General features: G+C 39.1%; 3 long non-coding RNA genes across 5 annotated transcripts; all 3 read right to left on the reverse strand.

The window, feature by feature from the left end:
• Positions 1 to 325: 325 nt before the first annotated feature.
• On the reverse strand, positions 326 to 8,735 carry LOC147756003 (uncharacterized). 3 transcript variants are annotated; one of them, XR_015327648.1, is made up of 3 exons: positions 8,685 to 8,735; positions 2,017 to 2,882; positions 326 to 1,156 (listed from the first exon to the last, which is right to left on the reverse strand). It is a non-coding gene; the product is annotated as an uncharacterized LOC147756003 (long non-coding RNA). The 3 variants fall into 3 exon arrangements; XR_015327647.1 differs by lacking the exon at positions 8,685 to 8,735 and adding an exon at positions 4,576 to 6,975 and having other exon boundaries at positions 2,766 to 2,882; XR_015327646.1 differs by lacking the exon at positions 8,685 to 8,735 and adding an exon at positions 4,576 to 6,975.
• Positions 8,736 to 9,006: 271 nt separating this feature from the next.
• LOC111249389 (uncharacterized) lies at positions 9,007 to 21,781 on the reverse strand. The gene is made up of 3 exons (XR_015327649.1): positions 21,572 to 21,781; positions 12,709 to 16,859; positions 9,007 to 9,473 (listed from the first exon to the last, which is right to left on the reverse strand). It is a non-coding gene; the product is annotated as an uncharacterized LOC111249389 (long non-coding RNA).
• A 2,162-nt stretch (positions 21,782 to 23,943) lies between these two features.
• LOC147756004 (uncharacterized) lies at positions 23,944 to 25,126 on the reverse strand. The gene is made up of 2 exons (XR_015327089.1): positions 25,049 to 25,126; positions 23,944 to 24,678 (listed from the first exon to the last, which is right to left on the reverse strand). It is a non-coding gene; the product is annotated as an uncharacterized LOC147756004 (long non-coding RNA).
• Between the last annotated feature and the right edge of the window lie 424 nt (positions 25,127 to 25,550).

The raw sequence follows: 25,550 nt of genomic DNA on the forward strand, positions 1-25,550 counted from the left end.
AAATTAACTAACAGGCTTGACGTTGACTCGTAGCATCCGCAAAATTATTAAACTTACAGAAATTTAGCTTAGTTATTTTTATTACAGAAGATATATAATTAACAGGCGCTGTCTAATTCGAGCAAATTGTGTTTATTACTGTGCAATGAACTTTCCAAAGACAGCTAAAGAGCTTTTCCGCACCACTATTAGGCAGAATCTAAATAAAAAACATAAATGGATATTTATTCATCATAAATGTCATCATTCATGTGTGATATATATATATATATATATATATATATATATATATATATATATATATCTATAAATTAAGATAGTGGTTCCGTAAAAAAAACGAAAGTTGGGATGCGATCCTATTGGGGGTCAAGGCACACGTGAGGTACTACAACGTGTTTATAATATGAATGGAAGTACGAAACATTGGAGCAGATTTGCTTCTGTTTACTGTATGTAGTTCAGTGAAACGGAGATAATATCAATATCCAGATATTTGATTAAATGTGGGATCAACATGCATAAATGAGAAGATGGGAGAACATAAAGGTATCCCTAGTAAAGTGGTATTCTCGTATATGAGTATATACAATGTTTTTACGCCATTGTCGTTCTCTGTCAGGTGATAATGACGGTAGAATTTAACCCCAGTGTCAGCCTAACATAGTTTACCTTCATGATACACATACGGTTTTTCCACTGTTTTCGGTGCAAGCGTACGCTAAAGCTGATGAAGATGGTAATTATTTGCAGTAATCTGCAATATCTTTACGCTGCCTCTGTAACCCGGCTCAATCCGATCGAAGCTATCTTGTAATTTCATATCTACAACGAATATATAATATTTTTGAGGAATATTTCTCTGCAGTGGTATACTTTTTTACTGCTAGTAGATCGATAACTAAGGAATGTTGTAACTTTACAAATATTCGGATTAGAGTAGGACTTCAACCAGTAACGTCCTTCAAAGGAGGACCGAGTGAGAGGGTCCCATTTTATCACCAGCAGATAAATTCTGCCGTATAGGTGACCGCAATGGAAGAGCAAATAATGGCGAATATATCGTGCTATGGCGTACAGTCGAGGGCGCTCGATCCGGCGAAGCCATTTCACTCTCCACGGAATGTCGGTTACCAATTCGTAGACTGTCTGCCCATTCCTAAAAGAATAGAAACAAGACATACATAGACGAAACCGAAGCCATATGTTAGAGGGACTTATGGCAATCTGCATCTATTAATGATGCTTTTTAAAAGTTATAAAGAATTTCTAAAATGTGCCGCTAAATAACCCCGCTGTCGTATCGAAATTTTATAATACACACTGCATGTTTAATAATACTACTGAACTAAAGCGGATCTTGAAAAGATGCTGTTAATTCGCCTAAAGTCTGACTTTTCACATAATTAGCTTATTCATCTCGTAATTCTCGTAGAGGTAAAGCAATTTTTCGCTGGCCATGGTGTTGCGCTGGATCGTTTCGATTGAATCGAGTGAATAATGGACCAGATGACACGGGCTCAGAAGATACTAGGCGCTAACCGGGTCCTACGCTAGGAGATGCAGGATTCTTGATAATTCCTAAGTTCCAGAGAAGGAACTTCCATGTGCCACCGGCATGTAAATCATTGCTCTCCGGTTCACTACCGTTTAAAATAACAAGTTGGTTGATCATTGATATAAAACAATGTGGTATTTAGATTTTGCAAGGCTTTTTTTTTAACATAGTCAAACGTATGCACCGAAATCTACAAATATAATGTTTAGCAGTCCTATAGAACGAACGGATTTCCTAACGTCTTCCTTCCCTCCACCCTTAAAGGTCGGAACTGATCTTAGGTTGTTTAAGTTATGAGCTGATGTGAACCGCAAATACGAATTCCCATCCAGTTGTTTTTGCAGCTGCTTGTGGAGCTTTACAAATTCATTAAAGTTTAATGGCAGCGTCTTTGTGTTTGTTCCATTCAGTGTTAGCTTCATCACATATTTTTTGTAGGACGATTTGCAGAGAGCACTAACCCTTGACATGCGGATGATGGTGCTCGGTGCCATTGTCTGAATCATTATCGGTATCAACGTTACTTTTGCCACCGTTTGCCCTTTACAGCACGTACTTGTCGACGAGATCAATTAGATATGGGTTCTTCTTTGCCTTGTGCACAAACTATAGATAGGTCAGAGAAAATAATGAAATGCGTCAATTGTTCTTTTTCATGCGGTCGATGTGAGTTGGCCGCCTACGCCAAAATCTGCTAACTTTACGTCGCTCTGCTCCGACAACAGAAAGTTTGCTGCTTTGGTATCACGATGTAACTTTCCCTCATTGTGCAAGTATCTCAAGTCTTTCGGTACCTGCCGGAGGATGATTGCTACGGCAACTAAATAGGAAGAGTTACAAACTTTACAATAGCAAATCAGCCATACATGTAATGGTTAAATGTAGGCAGGCGTTTGTGATGAAGTACACGTAATACATAACTAATAGTGTTAATAGTTCCAAACAGTCATGATCTTTTCGCCTACTTTAGAAAACGACCATCGTATGTCACTGCATCGTTAGTGCTGCCCTGCTAGTATTCATTGTTTATATTTTTCCAGAAGCCAGCCTTGATCTGTTATCAAAGGCTCTAGAAATTCCCATGCGAAGCTTATCGATTAGGATTAAATATTCCCGACATTGTTGCGTTTTAAAGGTTTGTGTTGTCTAACATTAAAAGAACTTTACGGATATACTACATTGGATAATTTCATTGTTCATTCTCACCCACATGTGCGCTTCGAAGCGTGCGGCTTTCATGAGATCGACAACACTGCCATCTCCAGCATATTCCGTGATAATCCACAGTTTCGAAGGCCGAAGGTACTATCCGAAGTAGCGTATCACACTGCGATAAAATCTGCATGGTTAGTGGTCACTGGGCATAGATAGGGCGAAACAATGTCAGAAAAATAAAGTATTGGCATTGAACAGAAAACAAACACTTGTAGCTCAATCAGTAGTTGCATGATCACCCCTTGGTTTGACTGTACTTTGCATACTAGTAACTGTATGATGGTATTTACAATTTCAGCTAAAAATGATCATACAGATAGTTGATATCTTCAGTACTGAGCTATAAATATGCTTATATTAGAAAGATTCAGTATGATTAAAGTAAATTCCTATATATTGCAGGAACTACAAAACATCTGTGTGATATACTATTTCAGGAACTCAGTAAGATGTTAATTAATAAACAGAGCGATGATTTGAATCGTGCTTTCTATATTCCCTTATCTCCATCAGCTGGCGAGTCCTTCTCCTTCTCTGCTTTAGAAAGCGTATCAATTTAGTTACGAAATGACTAGTATTAAACAAGACAAGAACATATCCCGTCAATAAACCAATCACTATATAATACAATGGCAACACGTATGCCGCAGCAATAATTATGAAAAGAACCAAAAAACGATACAGAAGTCTATTGCATTACGATCAGCCCATTCTGCAATTAATACTTGATCGAGATGATTATGTCAAGCTAATGGAACGTTCTGTTCCTCTTAGAGGAATATAGAGATAGTCAGAGAGATATAAAGTTACTGCTTTACAGGTCCAAACGGTTAAACTAGTTAAGTTACGGAAAAAACCTCTCCGGCACGGCTCGATAGAATCAAGTCTGTCGACTAGCAAGAAAAAATCAATTTCAGCTACTGTAAATAACGCGTGATACTATGATAGCACAAAACGGGACCCCATCGTCTCGCAAGCTAGTGAACACATTGCTATGGTGACCCTAACTAACAGGGACATACTCACGCTCGTTCAAATCTTAGCATTGGAGAAAAACTATAAATGCGTAGAAAAATAAGAACAGATGAAAAGGGGAATTAAAAAATAAAGTTTAATCATAAATGTTGATAGCTGCTGGCGTGTATGCCGTTTTATGGGCCTGTTGGACAAACGCCAGATAGTTTCAGTAAGGTTCTCTCTGGTTACACTCCTAATGAAAGCAAGTCCTTAATTCTACACCGCTAAGTGATTTTGTAGAAATAAATGTGCAGAAAGAAAAAACATGTATGGAAATGACGAGGGGGGTAATGGTCGATCAGGGTGACACAGAAGTTACCGATTCATAGATCAAGGAAATACTTGCCAAAATGAAAAAAGGAACAGAATATCGATCTGATACAGAGGAAATTCTACCAGAATGTAATTCTGCCGGAGGTTTTGCACTCTCAGCACCCATTCCAACAAGTTTAAAGGCCGGGTTCAGACGTGCTAACCCAAGCTAAATGGGACTACGCAAAGAAGCGGGAATATGAGGCAGCAATTTAGATTTGTACAACGTTACCCGTTGCGAAGTAAAGTATTGGTTCTGAAAGCGGTACAGTGTATTGCCAACCAGAAGACAACCATTATGTCTCATATTGAGGACACAGTATGGCGGCGTTTTTATTGAGGTTACAGGTGGAAATTGTAGTGATCGAAACAGCAACCGATTTGGATGTCTACGGCAATACTTGGAAACTACAAATCTATTATTAGACCAGCGAAATATCTACCGATGGTTAACGACCAGCAATGCTGATACGTACAGATCAGCCACGTATAACATCACATCTCTGGCCAGCAGACCGATGCTTCATAGGGACAGATCCGGACCGAGGGTAGGACTGACTTAACCGACGTATAGAGCATTTCTTGGCCTATAGCTCACCTGGACGTTAACCAAGCCTCTTCCATTTGAAACTAAGAAGCTGCAAAATTAGAAATCGAAAAAAAAATTAAACGGTAGTGAGTTTATCTCTTCTATAAATGAATTTTCGAATTAACTCGAATGCTCTCTTTGCTACTGATTGACAACTGTTTAACGAACGTAATTCTACCAATGTACTCGCCCAGGACCTGTTGAGTCGAATTAATTGAAACTTCGAGAAGTGAAATTAGGCCACTCTACTGATGTTCTTCGTTCAGCTATCTGCTTTAGGTTGAAACATGGTAATGACGATCTTTTAATGTTCTGTTTTTATTTTATTTATTCACTTTTCCCATAGTCTTCCATATCATTTGAAAGCGCTCTTTCTCTCCTGTATGGGTCCGTTGAGAACCGACCTCAGTGTTGAGTTCAGGCTACGAAACTGGAAGTACCAGGTGAAAAGAGCAAGTTCTGGAAGGTGGGACCTTAAACGTAGTCCATTTTTTCCGGCTATATAAGATCCTTGTCGACAACCCGTGAACCAACTGAAAAGACGAACCTATTGTAAACATCCCGAACGCATGAGGAACTTGGCTGCGCCATCTATCGAGATAACGGGTAGCTCCAGGTAGAAACATTTTGCGTATGATTCCGGGTGTAATACGAGCACGGAGAAAAATCGAAAAGTTAACTAACATTAGGTCCCAGAAGTCGGAACTTCGTTCGGAACATTTAGGAGTTGTAACAGCTGTTTGCACACCTACGAGGATGCGGAAACGAAACAAAGGCGCCACTCAAGAGAAGGCCTTTTTCTATGCATAAAATTTACGAGCTAAATTAGCTTCACCTCGAGACGTGAAAGCGCTTCATTCCTATTGACAACCACAAGTTTCTATTTTCTCCAACCCGACAATATAATAGCGTAGATCACAATGCTCAACCGCCAAATGGAAACCTCCAAGGTCGCTGCCCTCGATTCTTTCGAATTTCTTTCTTATTTTGTTAAAGTAGCTCATACAAACAAAGGAGCGCGTAGTATGCTGACCTACAGTCAGTTAGCAACAATAAGCTCTGGCATCGTTGGAAGAGATCGAAATCGATTCGATGAGTTGGCAATATGAGTAAACAGGCAGAGACAAACCTGAGCAGAGCAATGTAAAATGCAACCGTAGGCCTACGAGAAAACTACGGCCGTAACATGTTCACAGCTTAACAAAAAATAGGTACTATCTTAACTAGCTGAGGGATTATACCCAGGTTTTGGACCGACGAGTTACTGGGTTGTGCCACTGATGAACGTATACATGTTAAGTTTCAATAAAGGGCAATCTTTAAAGATGAATTTCACTTTGTTTGTTTGATTGAGATTGAGACGAGTTTGACGTTTGATGAATTAAGAAATTTTAGCTCTATACAGATGTGAAGCTAAGGTCTAAATTTAAACTGAATTTAGAACAATAAGTGAGTAGCACTTGAGCCTTTGCGGCAATTTCAAGTAATACCTCAAAATGAGACGTATGCTACAAGCAAACTTGTTTGATAGCCAGATGAGCCAAATCAGGCCAATGGCTCCAATGGGGAATTGCTGATCTGCTGTCCAGCAGGCAAAAGAGTTCAATTCTGATATTTGATTTTCGCAGGAATGATTTTTCAATTTTCTGACATCCTATAGTTTCGCGCTGGATCGGACAAAGGAACATCGACCTAGTAAAGACGGAACATGGCAAACATGTTTCCTCGACGGGTTGATACAGAGCTCCCAGAGGAATTTCGTACGGGCTCTGGATACGTTTGACGTTCGTACAGTGCAAAAAATATTTGGTTAGAACTCAAGTTCAATCAGCATCAGAGAGTTAATTCGCATGAGCATGAAGGCGTGAAAAATTGGATGCAGGAAACGTAAACAAGGACATATTGTTAGGTCAGTGACTGCGATTACTTGTTGATCTTTTTGTAATTATTTTTTTACAATTTATTGACTCGAAGAGATAGGTTACAGTGTTTCACCGTATGTTCAATTATCCCGTAGAACTTTATTAGGCACACTGTTAACCTTATTAACACAAACATTAGAAAAAAAAAGATCGGAAACCTTTTAGAAGGTTACCGATGCTAAAGAAATACTTATTAAGCTCTGTTCTTAATTTAAACAGCTTTAAGCAGGATAACTGTGATTACGGCTTAAAACATGCCATATCTTTTAGCTTTAATCTCCAAGTTCCCATCAAAACCATTACTAAACTTCATATTCGAGCTTTGTTGGTTAACTAAATCATCAAGATACCGCCAGTTGACATCTAGAGCCAATCTGTTTCGTCGTTACGGTTCTGCAGCGGGGCAAGGAAAGACAAGCTACTAATACCACTTGTGACGAGAATCACGCTACCTATTGAAAACCTATTAGTACTGGGAGAAATTGGGCTTGTCCTTTTCACCTTTAATTCAATAAATTAAATACATAAAAAGATATGTGCAAGTTAGTCCTAAAGAGAATAGTTTGGGTTTTTATAGATAATTTAGAACTTTCAATTCAGCTTTCAAGAATTTAGAAATTTTCATGATACAACCATATGAGCTCCATATGAGTGACGAATAACGCCAACGGGCGATGGTTGGAAGAGGAGTATATAAACAAAATAACAAACAGAAAGACTGACTTCTTACCATCTATCGAATGGTTTGATATTTTGAGAGGCTTGTAAACCGAACCTCGAGCGCATTTACATCGTTAAAAAAAAGCTAAAATTGCTTCTACTATTTAATGGGTAAACACATCGGGGCAAGGAAATGTTTCACGTTTAATTACACGAAAAATATCGTAACAAACACCCTCATTTCCTCCAATTTAGTGGGTAGAGTTGCAAAGTACGCGGTGGTAACTATAAGCCGCAACCGTGGTCAGGGCATGTTGGGATAATGTGCTTTACCAGTCGAAAATCAAACGCGTTAAGGAGCTAACGGTAGCGTTCAGATGCCCATAGCGTGCAAATATATAACTACTTAGTATTATTATCGCAGAATGTAGTTTAGTTTATTAAAAAATTTGCAAATAAAAAATTGCATCCGTGTGCATCTGCTCACCCGGACCGCATTCTTGTCTACCAAGCACCGCAGCCTAAATAGGTAGGGTAAACCTAGTTTGGGCCAGGGATGCTACTACTCGTAATATTATTCGTGGTTATTATTAGACTATGATTAAACATGATAGGTTTAGCGGGGCATTCATTCGAAAGCGAGATTGTTCCCAAAGATTAGTCTGCATTAGTCCCCGTAATAGTTTAACAATTAACATATTTGTCTGCTAATCTTAGGAGTATCTTGCAATCTAGCCTCGCATCTGGACATAGATAAACAGGCTTCGTATCGTGCTGGAAGCTAGCCAGGCGTTTAATGGAACTTTTTCTAATGGCGATACCTGACGTAAGCTCGAAACATAGAGGTCTGTATTTCGTTCAAGTAGCATACTCTTATCAGTTCTTGTATGGCGTTTTGCAAATTCGCATCCATCCATAAGTATGACTATGAAACGCGCGTTCACGTCTGCATGTGCATACTGCGTACAATGTGAATGAAGTTGCGACAATTATAAACATAACTGATATGAATGCGGATATACGTTTGAACCTTCTGATTTGCGTGTGTTTATTATTGCTTAATAATTTTCTATATGAAAATCCTGTACTAAATTGCTGAATGTTTAAATATGGTGGCGTTGTATGCCAATAAGGATTGATGAAACAAATAAATGTATTATTGTTGAGTTCTACATTTAATAGAGTACCTTCATAAATTAATACCCTATAGAAAAGATGCTACTACGTACTGTCACCCATATGTTCGACTATATATTATTAGTACATATATATATACATTTATACCGCCTTACCCAGAACACTTAGCGTGACTTTAAGGACTAATAGAGCGACTATTTTCGTATAAATGTTGCACATGAAGACGTCTAAACGTATATAAACCCACACGTATTGAAGGAACCAATTTTTTACTTACCTATTAGAATGTACTTGGCGTAATCGGGTGTGTCTGGCAGTAATGATTGCTCTCCAAACTGCTTGCATACAAAAATAGGGGCCCTGTTTAATCGTTCTTTGGAGAAACGAATTACGAAAAAGATAAACATAGACAGACTCCCTGTTGAGACAATCATCCTTCTGGAAAAACGATAAGGGAAGGCCTAATTCTTCTATTTTATTTAACTTTTTTTTTTTTTTTATCGAAAGTCTGGCATCGTTTTATCCATCAATCCGTTGAAATAAGGAGCTTGTACTTTTATAGGTATTATCAATAACCAGTAACCACTAACAAAAACTCAAAGGACGGCGCATTATTATATATCACTAAATAACCGTGCTAATAATAATAATAATAATCTAAAGCGTGTCTTCTTCAATAGCAACACTAAGAATTTTATTCTATGTTCTTATACACGACTTGTGTGGATTCTAGCTAGAGACCGAAACCTTACAAGAGCATCTTTCCGTTTTTAGCTTTTGTTGCTATGTTTGCTTTCCTTTACTTTATACCATTGGCAACCAAAGCGTCCGCTTTACAACATGACAGCTGGAGACTCCGTGAGATTCATTTATTTGCTACTCTAGTACATTTTCAACCGTTTTTCCTTCTATCAATCTTTACTAACGTCTGCATTTATATGTGAGTGACATGCGCAAAAACAACTCTTCGTTAACAACGTTTCATTCGGGTCCATCGTGACGTTGGTGGTCCTTACTTTATGGAAAAGGCTTCAAATTTTGTCTTAGCCTCGATTCCTCTGTCGTGCTGAAATAGAGGGCGGGTCAGACGAGGCTACAATTAGTTGACAATGATTTCTATTAGCTTCGTAGAGCTACGAGCCGCTAATGTACGTAGAATACAGTTGCTCTTACCCACAGCGCTCATCTGGGTCCGGCACAATTAGATGAATTCTGTTTAATGAAAACAGTAAATAGACGTACCATCTATGAATGGGTACCATTGTTGAAATAAGGATGTTTGAAATAATCGGAAATAGGTGAACGGTGAAAATATATTTACAAAGAAAAAAGTTCAAACGCTAAACACAACTTCTTTTACTAAAGTTAGTGACAATAGTCAAAAAGTTTACAAATATCTTTTCTATTTACTTAGTTGGTATATGTTATTTTGCATAAGATGGTAGATAAAATACACGGTTTTTTTTTCAATTAAGTGATCACGGCTGAGATACTATCCTTAGTCGCTTCATTAAATACTATTATTAAAATATTTAATAATGAATGTACTTGTATGTGTCTTGATACGTAGCTATCATATGCAGAATGAATAGTCTTTTAGTAAAGGTATAGCCGAAAATCGTAGCAAATTGAATGGAACGGATTATGGATCTCAATTCCATTTCTTGGAATCATCGCCTGTAAATGTCGCACTCCTTATGAAATCAATTCACCTACTTAAGTTAACCTACTTGAACATACGTCGTCACCATCCTTGACATAAGCCACAAGAAAACCTGAAGACTAGAGAAACAGAACGCATATTTACATTAAATTTAATATTACTCACGATCTCTAAACTGGCACCAACGTGTGTTATCAGCTTATTTTTAGTAAGTTCTCCCTACATTTACACAACTAGTTCGAGAACTATTTGGATTGAAGCCACTCCCGATATCGTTATCGGAATTAACCAGACAAACCGCTCCACCAACTAAGAACGGCCATGCGCCACCATCCACCAAATCAAGAAAAAGCTATCAATCTGTCAATACTTCTAGTGTAAGGGCCAGGTAAATTTTCCCGTATTGAGTAAAATCAAGCCGCACCTGGTGATGCCCTTCCGTCAAGTCTTTTAAGTTTCAGCTTTGTAACCATACTTCCCCCATAACCCTACTTTGCTTTCTCGTGACCTCTCACTTAAGACATACGTAAGCAAATTGCTAGTTGGCATAGTTTATGGTTAGATCTAGGGCGGTATCTGATCGCCTTCGAACCTCTAACTTTCGTTGTTGATCAAACGATCAAGAACTAAAGTACTTTCTAGTAAAACAAAAGAATAAATGAGTTTTCTAACGAAGCTCAGCTGCATTATTTGCCCCAGATTCTTTTCATTTAACCGTCTTAATAAGTTAAACTGCAAACATCGGGTCGTTTTGTCTCGGGCCTCATCTCAGATCTATGTTGATCTCAAGTGCGCGTAGAAAATTAAGTGAAATCTTCACTCCCGTCGAGTGCTGTTACGTGTGGAATGTGAAGTTCGAACGGCACAGCTCTCGCTCACTTTTCATAGTCTTTCTTCCGGATCAATGCGTTTTCCGGACCTAAATACACGAAACCATTCTCGAATCCCCCCCCCCCCCCCAGTTTATGCCAATCGCTATCTTGTTGGAGAGATAGTTTCCCAAAAAAATGAGCTATTTTTCGCTTTACCTTGCTACGACCCATGTTCGGGCTATTAGTTTTGTACGCGATCTTCATTTCTGCCGAAATCTCGTAAAGGCCTGCGGGCGAACTAGGCAGCCTCCATACTACACCCTGTGATAAGTTTCAATTATGTAGCCTTCATCATATCGACTTAAATCATCATATAGTCGGAACTATCATTTTCAAACTAGTAGCTTGCCTTTGACAGAACTGAATTCGGGTAGAGTGGTATTTTTCTCTGGAGTCATCCGGCTTGCCGGATCTGCGTATGGATCTAGCATAATTTAAAAACAATTCGCTTATGTAAAAAAAATAGTGAATAGTTAAACATGGATGCCATCAAAGCGGCTTTCGTACATCTTGAAATTGCACTACTAATACGTGACTCTGAAATTACGTTGCGCTAATTTTCATAACGTTTTTTTAAATTCAGAGGCAAGACAACTGGATTCCTTTCATTTCGCCATAAGAATGACGAAGGTCGACTTATGCTCACCTGTGTAAATACGCAAAATGCAACAGTAAATCTTCTATTTCCTGCCTTTTAGATGGACTTAGCCTATTGAAGCTATATTATTGTTTTTTAGTGGTCTCTTTTATCCAACTTTATGGAGAACTTGTTACCATGTTAACTTGTGTTGAAATAATACATTAGGATATTGTCAATTGTTTACAACTGTTGCTTTTTGATTTTTTTTTTATCTAAGAATAATTGTTTAATCTTTTGCACCGGAGGCGACTTGTATGAGTCGTACAATAAAGCAAAGCCAGAACAACTTCGAAGAAGTAGCTGTTCTGCGTGTGCGTGTGTGTTTGCGCCGCTCTTGTAAACGATTTTACGTGTCGAGATATCGAGGCTGAGGTGTCAAGTAAATCATGTTCAAGCTTTGCATTGACAATAAACTCAATGAATGTGAAGGTTGCGACATAACATCGAGTTGGGCAAAACGTTATCGAGTCGCCAGGCTATTACGTATAAAAGAAGATGACCCACGTTAAAACGGAGGAACTGAGTATCGGCAGTCAATCTCTCTGACAGGCGCTGAAACCTTTAAAGTGTCGCTGGATGTGGCCGCATGGTTTTCAATGTTCAACTAATTTTGAAAATAGCCAACACAAAGTATCACCACCTTTGCTCTACTCACATCTAGCCGTCGCAAAAAGTTGATCAAATATGTATTTACCTCAATCAGCTTGGCACGCATAATCATTGAGTCTCAAGCGGAGAACGGAGTGAGATTATGGTTTATATTTCCTTGCATGTAGTCAGACTCATATATTAGTTATCGTTTCCTCTAATCGATAACAGCTTTATAGTGACACACCTCCTGTTCTCATATGTACGTTTCAATATAGGATAGCGAAATACATTCCACAACCTATTAAGGATTCTATCTGGACTCGGTTGTCACGGCCCTTTCTGACATATAAAAACTGTACCATTTTATGAACACTTTATTTTGTATGGGCACGACTTGTTGCGTCGTCAGCACCCTTGTACCGGATACGCGGCGCAAGAGTACCCTATGGTATTTCCCCATATTTATGGTTTCACTGTTTTGACCATACATTGGCGTGATACAGCATGATAATAAACTCGGCTTCTTTTGGCTTACCTTTTTCACATTTGTCTTACTTTGTGCTCGCCACTCGATGGCATTGCGGTGAGAGCCCATGGTTCAGCACTAACCATTACCACTAGCAGGCCAAGTGAGTCAAGATTTGCCTAGGAGCAACGTCAGACGACTTTTCTCCGCTTTATTTTGGCCATTAAATGACATACAAATGTTAGACTGCAGTAACCACTGCAGATAAAGGTACGTCAACAGCCGTTTACAGAAGCTCGTAACGTAGAATGCTTTCGCTGAGTGAACGGCGACGTTTGCAAAAGAACGGAGTGGTGCCATGAATCTGGCTGACTTGAAGATATGTCTCGGTGTTTCATCCGAATCGGATTGGCATTTGCTTCTTGTAGGGAACGTTATTTCAAGAGGGACCGTCGGGCCAAGAAAACATAGAGAAGACTATCTAGCCTGCTCCAAAGCGGATGCTGAAATGGTCGCGAAACGTTAGAGTCTGACCGGAACTCTTGGATCGACAATTACGCACGCCTTTTATTTTGATGACCTGAATACCACCGGTTAGCTGCACTGAGCGACATGGAATCATGTGTATACGTTTTGATTTTATGCAAAGGATCTTTTTAGAATAACATAAAGATAAAAAAAAAGCGAAATATTAGAAAAAATCTATTTTTTGCTGTTACTTTATATCCTGTGCAGCTTTATATCCTGTACACTATAACTGATAAAACATGCTAAACAATTCTAGTTTCATCATCTACAGATTTTTTTTAGTGTTACTTGACAATTCAAAATACTTTGATTGGGCCAGAAATTATTCCTGTTTAACTAACAAAGGGTCCATATTACTTTCATTATCGCATGTCCTTCATTGACGATTTTTACCTTTTTATTTAAAAATAAATTGGGGCTTGGAAACGACATCCTCGCAGGATAGACGATGAACCTTATGCGTATTTTATACTGATTAATACCGCTGGGATGTATTTGAGTATAAGCGACAATCAGCAATGCTTTGACGAACACGGGCTAAACATCTGACCGTCGTCGAACGCACACATCGAGTCCAGCGATTCGTATGAAAGGAGTGGCAGCTTCTGTCTTTGAGCCCGAATGAAATGCTTTTTTTGTCAAATAAAAACTCCATTTTGCTTGAAAACAGCAGGCGATGCAGATAATTACGGCTAGGGTTCTTTCCTCTAAAGTCTCCCGCTACTTTTGCCATGTAAATCTACCTTGGGCTGTCAGGAGCTCAGCGGCACAAACTGCAACTTACATAACTTGCTTCTAGGCTCTTGTTGTCCTGTATTAAATGTCTTGACTTTTATGTTCGGTGCTTCAACCGTATGCGTTGCTAAAGACGATGGCCTTTTTCCAACACGAAACAGAATGTGTCTATCCCCGGACTCGAACCTAGGTTACCACGTATACTTAGATTTAGTAGGTAAACACATTACCAGTACGTATCAATTCCCTTTTTCTAAAGCCTAATTCTATAGCCTCGTGCACTTCTTCATACGTTCATATACGAGCTGATGTTTTTCTTCACCATTGTTCCTCATCCAGATCTGCTCGTCTTTTTTCTTTCCTAACGTTCATTAGTCTGTGAAAGATGTGCCACATCATATAACCTTAATATTATTAATAATAACTATTAGAACAACTCTTAGGGCAATATTAGAGTGACATGGGGTGATTTTAGGATAATATCAAGGTAACATTAAAGCCCCAGTCAATACCCTAATGTTGTCCCGAAATGCCAATATTATCCTGCATTTTAACGCTAACTGTTTCCCGGTTCATCGCGTCCAAAGGGGGAGGACAAAGTAAACTGTTTCAAATTCAGTGATACGTATGACAGTACGTTTTCGCACAAAACAGGTGTTCCGTTGAGGACGTAATTCCCGCGATCGTCACTTAGTGTGTGTTCGTTCATTAGCGCTAAATTGAGATTGGAATAACGTTTATTGAACTAACATTGTCGAGATTAGAGAATTCGTAGCGAACCTCCAGTAAAAGTCGTCTGGATGTGACTACAAAATAAATATAAATGCCCATTTGTCTTTAAGTGATGGTCGGCAGAAAAGCATCAGGTACGAGGCAAATATTGGTAACTTCTAATGTCATCGCGATCAATTAAGTTACAATCTAAGCTTGATCTCTGTCTTGGACAGCACTCACTGAGTTCAGTTCCCCCTTGAACATAAGCGTGTGTATTGCTTCGCTTACGTATGCTGAAGGTTACGATCAGAAAGACACTCTCGCACTTCAATTATCCACCAACGAGACTGAGCTTATTTATAGCCAAGGTTAAAATGATACCATCATTTTGCTCGATGCCAAATAGAATTCGGTTCATGCGGCGAAGTTAATTAGAATAAGAAGGTTACTTTTAATATCTTCATTCACAACATATGGGTTAATGGAATCAGCGGATTTTGACTTTCAATAAAGTAAGACTAATGTCCAGATCGTAGTCGTTTAGAACCTATATTTCCCCATTAAGGGAAAGTTGTTACTAAAATGAAATAGTAATATTTTAGGTTAAATCCTCGTTTACATAGTTTGGTTATGAACAAGGTGATCCAGCCGAAAAATATGTGCGAGGTTTAAAAATGGCCTGTGCAAGAGTCTTCACGACCATCGAAATTTCGTATAAATACGTCTAGAACGATGTACAGTGCACTACGTGTCAGCAAAATGTGTTTAGCCCTATACACTCAGCATAGGGACATGCCTGTAAAACTATAGATCTATGAAAACATTGTGGTATTATTATAGAAACTAAGATTATTAGTGGATGTTATTGTTCTACTCATCCGAAAACAATATTGTTTGATTTCAAGCACTGATCAACTGTCTTTATTTGACAACATATATATTATTTCGAGTCTGTAACATCCATAGTGATACCTAGCTGTGAAATGGGCGAACCTGAGGTTCGTGCATCACCCCATCTGCAAGTAAATGCATTCTCACCCAGTAGAAACATTAGCGTAGTTCCTTTGCCGTTGGCGGTTTCGCTAAATTACATAGAGAAGCTACGTGTAGCATTTTATATTGTTTTCGAACCTGAAACAGTTTTGATTCGCGCACAATGTAAGGTAACGGCGTAATATGTGCAGACCAAACAAACTTCCACGGCACAAAAAAGGCATTAGAGCCTCCTTTTTATTTGAATGCGTTTACGGATCTGGTCGAGCCACGCGGAATAGTACGTATTGACATTATTAATTTCGCTTACGTACAAACCCGCTTTGAATGCCAAATAACTATGATAGTGGCAGGAAGTTGTTCCACCCTCGTTTCAGTTATATTCATGGCTTCGCCTATGACTTGGAAGCGAGCCGACTATTTTACTAGCTGCCTTCGTTTGTACGTGGTTTTCGCAGTAACAAAAAAGAATAGAAGACAAAAAAAGAGAATAGTAAACGAAAAAAGAACCAACGCTTTCCATTAAGAAAATGGAGGTAGCGGGCGAAGGCCACCGTAGACACGAAGGAATCAACAACGACTCAATTCAACAATACTGGCAATTACCAGAGCCAAACGTGGTCCTGGAAGGCCAAGTGGATGACGGACCAAGGGGACGCGAGGTAGCGTGACACTATCGATTCCAATTGAGTATTAATTAGGTAGCTCTCGGAGCTTCCTGCACCTGCATAGGAAACTACAGCGAAAACGGAAAAGAGCCGATTTTAACGGCGGCTACATACAATGTAAAAATGTCGGCCTTAGGATTTGGTGCATCGCATCATAAACCGAACCACCGTCTGGCATCAAAGGTGGCACCCCCGTCACAACACTGAGAAACAACGATCAAGGGAGAGGAAAGGGAAAAGATGGTGGCAAAAGGACTAGATTACTCGGCCCATGTCCCGCCATGTCTGTCACTGAGTTTTTGTCCTTTTGCCGGTCGTTGGCTGCTTCTTTCTGTTCCACCAAAGTCCACATCCCTATAAGCCACCCCACACTTCACCTCTATGTCCTGTGTTTGCCGGAGTGGTTGCTTCAATATTCTGTACGTAACTATTCATCTGACTTTATTACTTTCCCATACGTCCCGCCTACGCCGTGTTTTTCCAAGGCTCTCTATAGCAGTCTCTGCTTCCGCTTAGTCTTGCGTGTTGTTCTTTACCGTTACGCGATCGACGCGCCAAAACATTGGCGCGTATAGATATTACCTGAAAGAAAAATGAAGCGCTGGTAAATGTATGGATTTTAGTGGGATAGACAAATCTGAGCTGCCACCCGTAGTACTTGATTGGCAATGTGGACGGTGGTTTGCCGTTCTGCATGTAATCGTGCGATTTTGTGACTGGGAAACCTCAAGCAAAACATTAACTGCTCGAAGCGGATAACTAAAGCCCCGGGGCCTCAAGCTTCGAGCATTGGCTGGTGTTGGCTAAAAAAAGTTGCAAGCTGGTAACTGGCAGTTGCGACCCAGTACTGCCGTGAATAAACGTGCAAACAAAAGGTATGAACCTATATACAGGGGTGAATGAGTCTTTAATTATTAGCGAATGAAAAGGCAATATAAGGCGGTTGCCGCCGCGATAGGGCCAGAAGGAACATTGCATAATTGTTGATTGAATGTAATGATACTAGAATAATTTTAGATATATCATATAAAAAAATAAGGTAGAGAGAAAACATGTAAAAGAAACAAATCGAGGATGACTGCGCGAATCAACACCAAAAAGCTGGAAGAAATCATTAGAAATTTCCGAAATTACATCTTCCTTAGTAGTGATCTTAGAAGGATCATGCCTTCAAGTCTTCTCTGTGGCATTTGTGATTGCCGCTGACGGGTATGGCTCACTACAAAAACTGGATTGCTATCGCAGGAAGTGCCACCGTTCTAAAAATCAGTCTACAGTGTTTACACTAGGTAGGGATGACGTACTTGCGTACATTGGAAAACCAGTATCAAGCGGCACACCAGGTACTCGCAAGAGACACTCCTTCGATGATGTACCCACTTAGCGTGTTCAAAGGGAACCATACGAATTCTCTGGGTGGCATCCAGTTAGCTACTTGGGAATTGCATTCGAATATTATGATGTATTTTGTTGTCGGAGAAAGAATGGTATTAGGCTTACATGAGGGACAGATCTTCAGAGTGATGCATGTGATCGTCTAGGCTTACTAAATATACTACTCAGAATTCTATACCGCTCGATCTTCATTCAATTCAAGCAGATGACTTTGTTCTCAAAACGCATTCCGACTGAAAGGAAAATGTTAGCTCCATCGGACACAAGTGGACTGTTTGTTCTGTATGTTTAGTTTTAGACATTGTTACTGTTTTAATGGCTGAATACCACACCAAGTAACAACAAAGATCTCCACGACATCTGAGGTCATAGCTCCAAACGACAGATGGAGCTCAGCCAGCAAGACGATGGGATAACGACGGCAGCCAGTCGACAACACGATGCGTAATGAATTGTAGAAATAACGGTGCTTCTGCCAATAGCGAATCATTTGGAGCCGTATAAATTACCGAGTCGATATTGCCGGTGGAGAAAATTACGAGAAGCGACAGAGACAAGATTCTCGACAACCTGCACCGCACAAGTCCGTGTGTCGCTTTGCCACTTCCCCGGGGGGTGTTTGTCTATTTCTGAGTCGTTGATAACGATAGCCTGACAAAGGCGAAACGAACAAGAAATTTACGCCATAGCCTCTGTCCAGTAAGATCTACTAATGTGTCAATATGAATGAACTTCCTGCATTGGCGAATTGGTTACGGCAGGAGAAAGTTGTAAACTCTAGGCTGTATAGTTACGCTGTATAGCAGTCTCTTGAAATAAATCGAATCGACGCCATTATGTTGAAAGGTTTTTGGCAATTTTTATGAAAAAAGTAAATGGCAACAAAGCGTATAACGGAGACAGCTCTACTACAATGTATTTGATTACCTTGTCATTGGCTGTAATTCTTTCCTCGTAAGAAAATCACTGTTGAAGATTTACCGCTGCCTGGCTCTAGCTTGTTTAATCATTGTAGAATGCTTAACGAGAGTAGGTACTTTTTACATAACTGTAGTGGATAAGTCAACTCGTTTGAAACTCGTAAGGCGCAAAAAATAGACTGTGGGAGGCTGGTTTTACGAACGGGTTTCTCCACATTATTTTGGATGGCAAAAGACTAGTGGTATAAGGCCAAGCTTATGAGAACAAAACGTAGTGGAAATTGGGTCAGGTCAGTGGATCAGCCTAATCTAGTATTCCTTCTAAGGCGTTTGATCGAATATTCTCTAGAGCATCTGCAAACCATATAAGGCTGCCGATTTTAGAAAATTTAATAAACTGGTTGCTTTGAATATAATAGATCAATTCTGGACATTAACGCAATGTCTTAGACGATGTTTGTGTTAGCAAGAGAACCGAACGGGGTTCATAGAGTCTATAAAATTTATTCTCGCCTGGGGAATGTCCCAATTTTTTAGGTAAATAATGTTTGTATGGATGTAACGATAAGACGTTTCATATTGTGTTATTATTCTAACTTGTACCTCTTTTAGCTATGAATAAATATATGTTTATGCTTTACATAAATGCCAGTTCTAACCCGGATACGTGTACACATAAGCTAGTGAATGCTACGAGATCTGTATCATAGGTTTAGGCATAAATGTTTGGGTTTATTTGCACCGTTCCTTTCGTCTTTTACGACTTTACTGTCCGTTGACATCTATACACAATTCGATTGAGTTTTTCTATCCTAAGCGGAATTTCATGTAAACCTTAGACTCCAAGGTTGGAGGTCTTCGAGTCCTCGAAAGAACAGGTACTTTGTTTTTTACTGAGATCAAAAGCAGCCTAAGGTATTTCTGTCATGTATAACGAAAACGCTGGAAGTGATTTGGTAAATTTAAAAATGGAACGCTAGACTTGGAGACTGTACTCCAACTCGGTCGATTAATTAAGGTCGACGTGGACCATGAATGGGAAACAACTCGCTAATGGACCGAGAAGCTAAGCTAACGCCAAACAACTTTTCAGCTACCTTATTATTAGGTAGTTTCAGACATCTTGAATACATGGAATTTTATCAGAAAGTAGGGCCCGTGTGGACCACCGATTGAGGACACAAGCAAGCAAGGCCTCTCACTGATTGTTGAAATCTCGCCCGGCTCCAAACAATACGAAGCTTTTACAGGAATTATTGCCGGTAACGAGAGGTAACGTCTGCACGTTAATAGACCACAGGAAAAATGGGTAGCTTTAGAAGATACGCTGAAGTCCGGAGTGAAGACAGATCTACATTAAAAAAAGAAGACTATGATTTGCGTTTGGTAAAATCGGAAAAGTCTTATACATTGAAAACGCATGAGAAGAAGCAGAAAACAATCAACTGAAATCTGCATATGACCCAATTACGTTAAAAGATTAAAAAGCCAACAGGCGAGATGTCGTCTTTCTCCATAACCATGTCGGACCGCACATGACAAAGGTTGTGAGAGCTTGAATGGGAGATTTCACCACGATGGACAGCCACTTTTTCTAATTACTGCCAAATTTAATTTGGCAAATAACCCTACACTTCACAACGGAGTGGGTCCTAAAACCTGGCTGAACTGATTTTTCAAAATGAAACCTAAACATATTTGTCGGAAAGGATTAAATACAATGATTTAAAAATCGGAGAATATCGCAGAGAATAGGGACGAATCGGTTACATATTTTCTATCTAGCTACCAAAAATACAGATGAAATTCTATATTGTTTGGTAGATAAAAATGTGATCTTCATCGTGTACAATCACTATTTGTTACAGCTACGGCCAGATTACTCGATTCTTATCTTAACTATAAGACTAATTATTAATAATGTACACGTGAAAAAGTATAAAAATAAGCCAAAGCATAATTGAAAAATAATCGTTTGTATATACTGCAAGTATCTAGTGAACAGGAGAAACTGATAAAATGAAAGTCACTAAACTGTCATCGTGTATGGAAATTTGGCTTCACATAAAAATGGTCATACAAATGAAAATAGCCTATCCCTAAGTAACTGACGATGACTATGTCCTTCGCTATATCCGTAGCATCTAAATCGTATCTAGAAAGATCCGCCTACACGACAAGGAAGGTAACAGGCGATATACAGAACTAGAACATGGGTCGAATGCTTAATGGAATACGCTCGATAAAACATCGGCTGGACAAATACCGTGTAGCCTGGTTGGAAAGCGTTGTCCTGATTCAGTTTGAGCAACTTTTCGAGCTTTTTGCGTGAAAGGAACATATTGTTTCCTTCACGAGAGGTGGGAAAAACTGAGACTTAAGCTCAAGTTAGAATCGTATGTGTGCGCCTACTGTGTATGTTCATGCCGTCACCGTACGAGTATGTGGAGCCGATCATTTTGTCAAGATTAGTTTTTTTCTGACCACGGATGGTGATTTGAAATGTTTCCGCATTCACTATAGATATACAACATGCCATGGTAGAAAAAAAGCATGACGTTTTCAATATTTTTTCCGAATAGATCGGCAATTAGCTCCTTTAGTTAAACTGGACATTGAATTAAATAAAAATACGGCGGAATTAAATAAAAATAATAAATAAAATATTAAATAAAATGACGGCGCATCAGTCTAATTGTCTTTGTATAAGTGCTTTAAGAATATAGCCGTTTAGCAGTTATATAATAGACTAAAAATTAATCAGCCTATTCTAAATGACCGTTTCACCTTCAAACAGTATCTAGTTATATTATTATCTAACTTCCCTTTTCAGATATAGCTGTAGCTGCGAAAAAATTGCATACGTAGTCAAATGATTTGCTTGATATAGTGTGGTGGTATGGTAATGCGGGGTTTGACACTATTTATTCGTTTAGTTTTTTTTTTATTAGTTATTTATTACTAACGTTTTATACATACGTTAGGGTCTGGAACTGGTTACGAAGGTTTTTTTTGCACAAAGCTAACTTGAACTGATTTACTCAGATAGCCTTCTTCTTGATAGACAGTTGATTGTATTTAGTAGAATGATTTGCCTTTCTATGCCACCATCCTAAAAAAAAACTGGCTATCATAAGCTAATACTTTAAACGCTCTGGGAAACTAAAGTGGCACCGTCGATTGTTCGAAAAAGAGCCTAATCTAGTGTTTTGATAGGAGAGGAGGATTTGAGAGGGTTCCGCTTCCTGGACTCGCTGGATTAAACAGGCGCGTAGTTTTAAAGATTCGTAGATTAAATACTGATACAATCAAACAGCGGATGTCTATTTAATAAAATCCAAGCCTGGCTTTGTAACATGTCCGCTGACCGTTAAAAAAATAACTGACCGTTAAAAAAATAATTGACCGTTAAATTTTAACTGCATATTCATTATAAAAGCATTGGTTCCAAACATCAGATCATTTTGATTTTAGAATTTATTCTGCAGATTCGACCTGAATTGTTGTAAACTAGATCTTATAAATTTTCAGAAATATTTACAAAAATTATTATTTAACTAGGGTCTAGAAATCTTGTGTCTTTTTAAGATTTTAACCGTTAACTTTTGTTAGCCAAAATATCTAAATTTTTTCAACGATATCCAAAGGTTAGGACGCGATTGAGTTTCATTTCACGTCCAATATCTGCGATGTGACAGGTGACCCCAGTGCAAGCTTTCGATAAGTCGACCTGCATACTATCTTACGTTAGAGCATCTACTCAACCAAATTCAATTTACTTAAGATACCCATTGTCAGACTCGTAATCAAACAGTTCCAGCCTTCAAGGTTGCCTAAGATTTTTTCAAATATGAAAGCTGAATTATTCTATTTTACATCCGAACCCCATAGATCAACATAAAGATCGGCCAATATTTCCAAATTTCTATTGATCGATGTGATACGCTAAACTGTTAGTTCATGTTTAAGCGGTCCTGGTTGTTATCGTTTGTTTTAAATGCGTCTCGTTATATGTACATTCGGGACGCCCAATCTTATCATCCAGGACCACTGTCGCCGACGTCGGTGGGTAAAAAATATGATGGTTTTGTGCGTTTCCATACGTAACGTGGCTAAATTGAAAGAGGAACGGATGTCTGAGAGGAGAAGGATTAGCAGACTGCTTCATCAAAATAAATACAGGCAACACGAAATTGCCGAAATGCTATCGCCAATGTTACTAGAACGCTGAGAGAAACCTCTGCTTGCCGTTACCTAAAGTCGATAACAAGAATTGAAAAAGGTGTATTACGACTGCTCCACTATGTACCTGTTTTAAAAAGGCAGGTTCATTTCATATGATACACTTTGGAGCAAAGTTAAAAACCGTGGACGCGCTGTACCGAAAAACTAGGTGTCGCCGTCAATTAGAAGAGGTTCGGCTCAAGAGCAATAGTCCTACCGAGAAACCTTGGTTGAATGCTCAGATGAAACGCGTCCGTTATCATTAGGCAAGCCAAGTCAAAAATCGGACCGTTGACAACTAGGGAAAAAACCTATTTTTCAAATTAATCTCATTCTGAAATCTAAAAAGAGCAAAAAACAATGGTTCCAAAAACCGGTTCTTGCCAAAAATCAAATAAACATTAAAGGTTAAAGTGTGGTCTATGATTTCTACCAAAGCCGCTAAGATAATGCATTTTACATAGGAAATACTAAAGCTGCAGGAATATGTTGAAGTTATTGAGAGAGAGAGAGAGAGAGAGAGAGAGAGAGAGATGCTACTTCAGGGACGAGAATGGTTCTTTTGTAATGACTTCGTCATAATGCGCGATGAGGCGCATCATCACACAGCTTAAGTAATCTTTAGGCTACTGACTCTCTATGATCTTCAAGTGCTGCTGCGGCCTGCCTCGGCATGGGAAATGGTAAGATCATGAGTTCGGGAAGGATAGGAAACGCTCCATATCTCCGTGAAAGAATCCTTAATGTGTGGCAACAGAATCCATTTCTAGCTAATATAGCGCTACGCTGCATCAAAAACATGTCCCACCAGGTGACGATGCTTGCCTCTACAAAAGGCAGTATCGCAAAATTCCCGCAACCATGTCAGTAGTTCGAAAATGTTTGCCGATATCAACATGCAGGGTACCGCTTTGAAGACGAATAATGCTACTTTCAAATGAAATTATAGGTACATTTAACTTTATATCGAATAATAACCAATTATTAAAAAAAAAAAATAATTATAGCAAGCAGCTGCAATAATTTACAGTAAATATGTTATCAGCTTGTACAATTAATAACAATTGTTATTACTGCATAAACTATCCCTAAATTACTAAAAGATTATTTACTTTTTTATAAACAAATTACATGGGAAACAATACCAAATCCAGGTAATGACAAAATGTAGGATCTCATATATAAAATATATATAATCCACAAGCCGCTCGAAAATATCTCGGTTTAGTGCTGAGTGATTTCCATTTAAAATTAAAATCATTTGATTGGGTTTATTTGCGTCGGTTTGAATGAGCACCGATTATATTTCGCCGTCTTAATAGAACTGATCATGCCAAACAACAGGAGCTAGTACTATTAAAAATCAAGACTTCATATGGGATTATTTCCAAAACCTCAAACAGCCATATATTCAGCGCAGTAGCGGAAGGGTACCTAACAGCTAGGAGCGCTTACGAGATGGCTGAATCGCCAACCATGATCACACAGCACTGCCAAGATGGAACGCTATACGGCAGTACTCTGTGTACGCACTAACAGATGATCAGCGAAGTAGGAAAATTCCGACGGTTGTCGTGGAATTGATGGTCTTTGCTAAATCGACGGTGAGCATCGGGGTATGCTGGACATAGGCCGGGAGTGTTCTGGGATTTGCCGAGTCAGTACGGTAACACAATAATCGAAGTATTGTCTTAAAGGAGCCTTTTATACGGGTCTCGGGGCGGGCCTGGGAGAAGTTGAGAAGTTTTTCCAAGGTTCAGTTGGCCTTTCCACTCGATCATGAAATTTCTCACGGCCACAGCCTCCGCTCCATTGGCAACTAGTTGGACGAAAACCCTTGACTTCTGCCCTTTGGGCTGCCTCTACAGACGGAAAAACACATCAGATCTATTGAAAATACTATGTCGCAAACAGAGCGTAACGTATCCAAACGTGCCCTTGAAATAATGCAATGGCTATTCTTTACATCGGTTCCATATAAAGGATGACTTCGATGCAGGAAACCTTAGCCATAAAGACATGTAGCCCTACCTCTGTAGTTCTATGTGATGAATAGGCTTACAGTTGGGTCAACCTATTTTTTCTATTTGTTATAAACACAAAGTATACGTTTGCATCTATCTGCGATTTTACGTCTGAAAGTAAGGCTAGACAGACGACATGAAACGATCTTTAAAAGAAAGGAAATTCATAGTAGAAAAACCGACGCTGAATTTTGTAAACACAATTTACCTGACTCAACGGTGTGCCATGACCAGGCTGAAAATAACAATTCATCCTTAAAGGCACCTGATAGCACGTTAAGAGTGACTTAATCCCAAACAGTAATGGGAGTTACAATATATTTCTTGTCCCAGGTCTCATTCGATACAAAATAACACGTCGATAATTAGGTAACCTTTGTAGACCTTTGATCAAATTATTTGCAGATATATTTAACGACGGACGTTCCGTTGTTGTTAAGACCCCTAGACGCTTTGTTTCATTCCGTTTGGCCTTTCCAACACAAAAAGTTTTGCAAGTTACTGCTCTATCAGTACGATGATGTCAACCGACGTTCTCGCAAACAGAGCGGGAAGGAAGGCGTCAAAAGTAACCATACTTTATAATCTTTCGCCGTTTAACCATTCCTAATCTTTTAGGTTCGGCAGATGTAACAGCAAGGTTTTTCGCACCTGGCCATCGCAGTGGCTGTGCTCCCGAACAGGGTTTGATTCGCCCGTTCTGTAAGCTA

The sequence above is a fragment of the Varroa destructor genome, unplaced genomic scaffold (genome assembly GCF_002443255.2).
Source record: "Varroa destructor unplaced genomic scaffold, Vdes_3.0 BEIS01000004.1, whole genome shotgun sequence".
NCBI classification, from domain to species: domain Eukaryota; kingdom Metazoa; phylum Arthropoda; class Arachnida; order Mesostigmata; family Varroidae; genus Varroa; species Varroa destructor.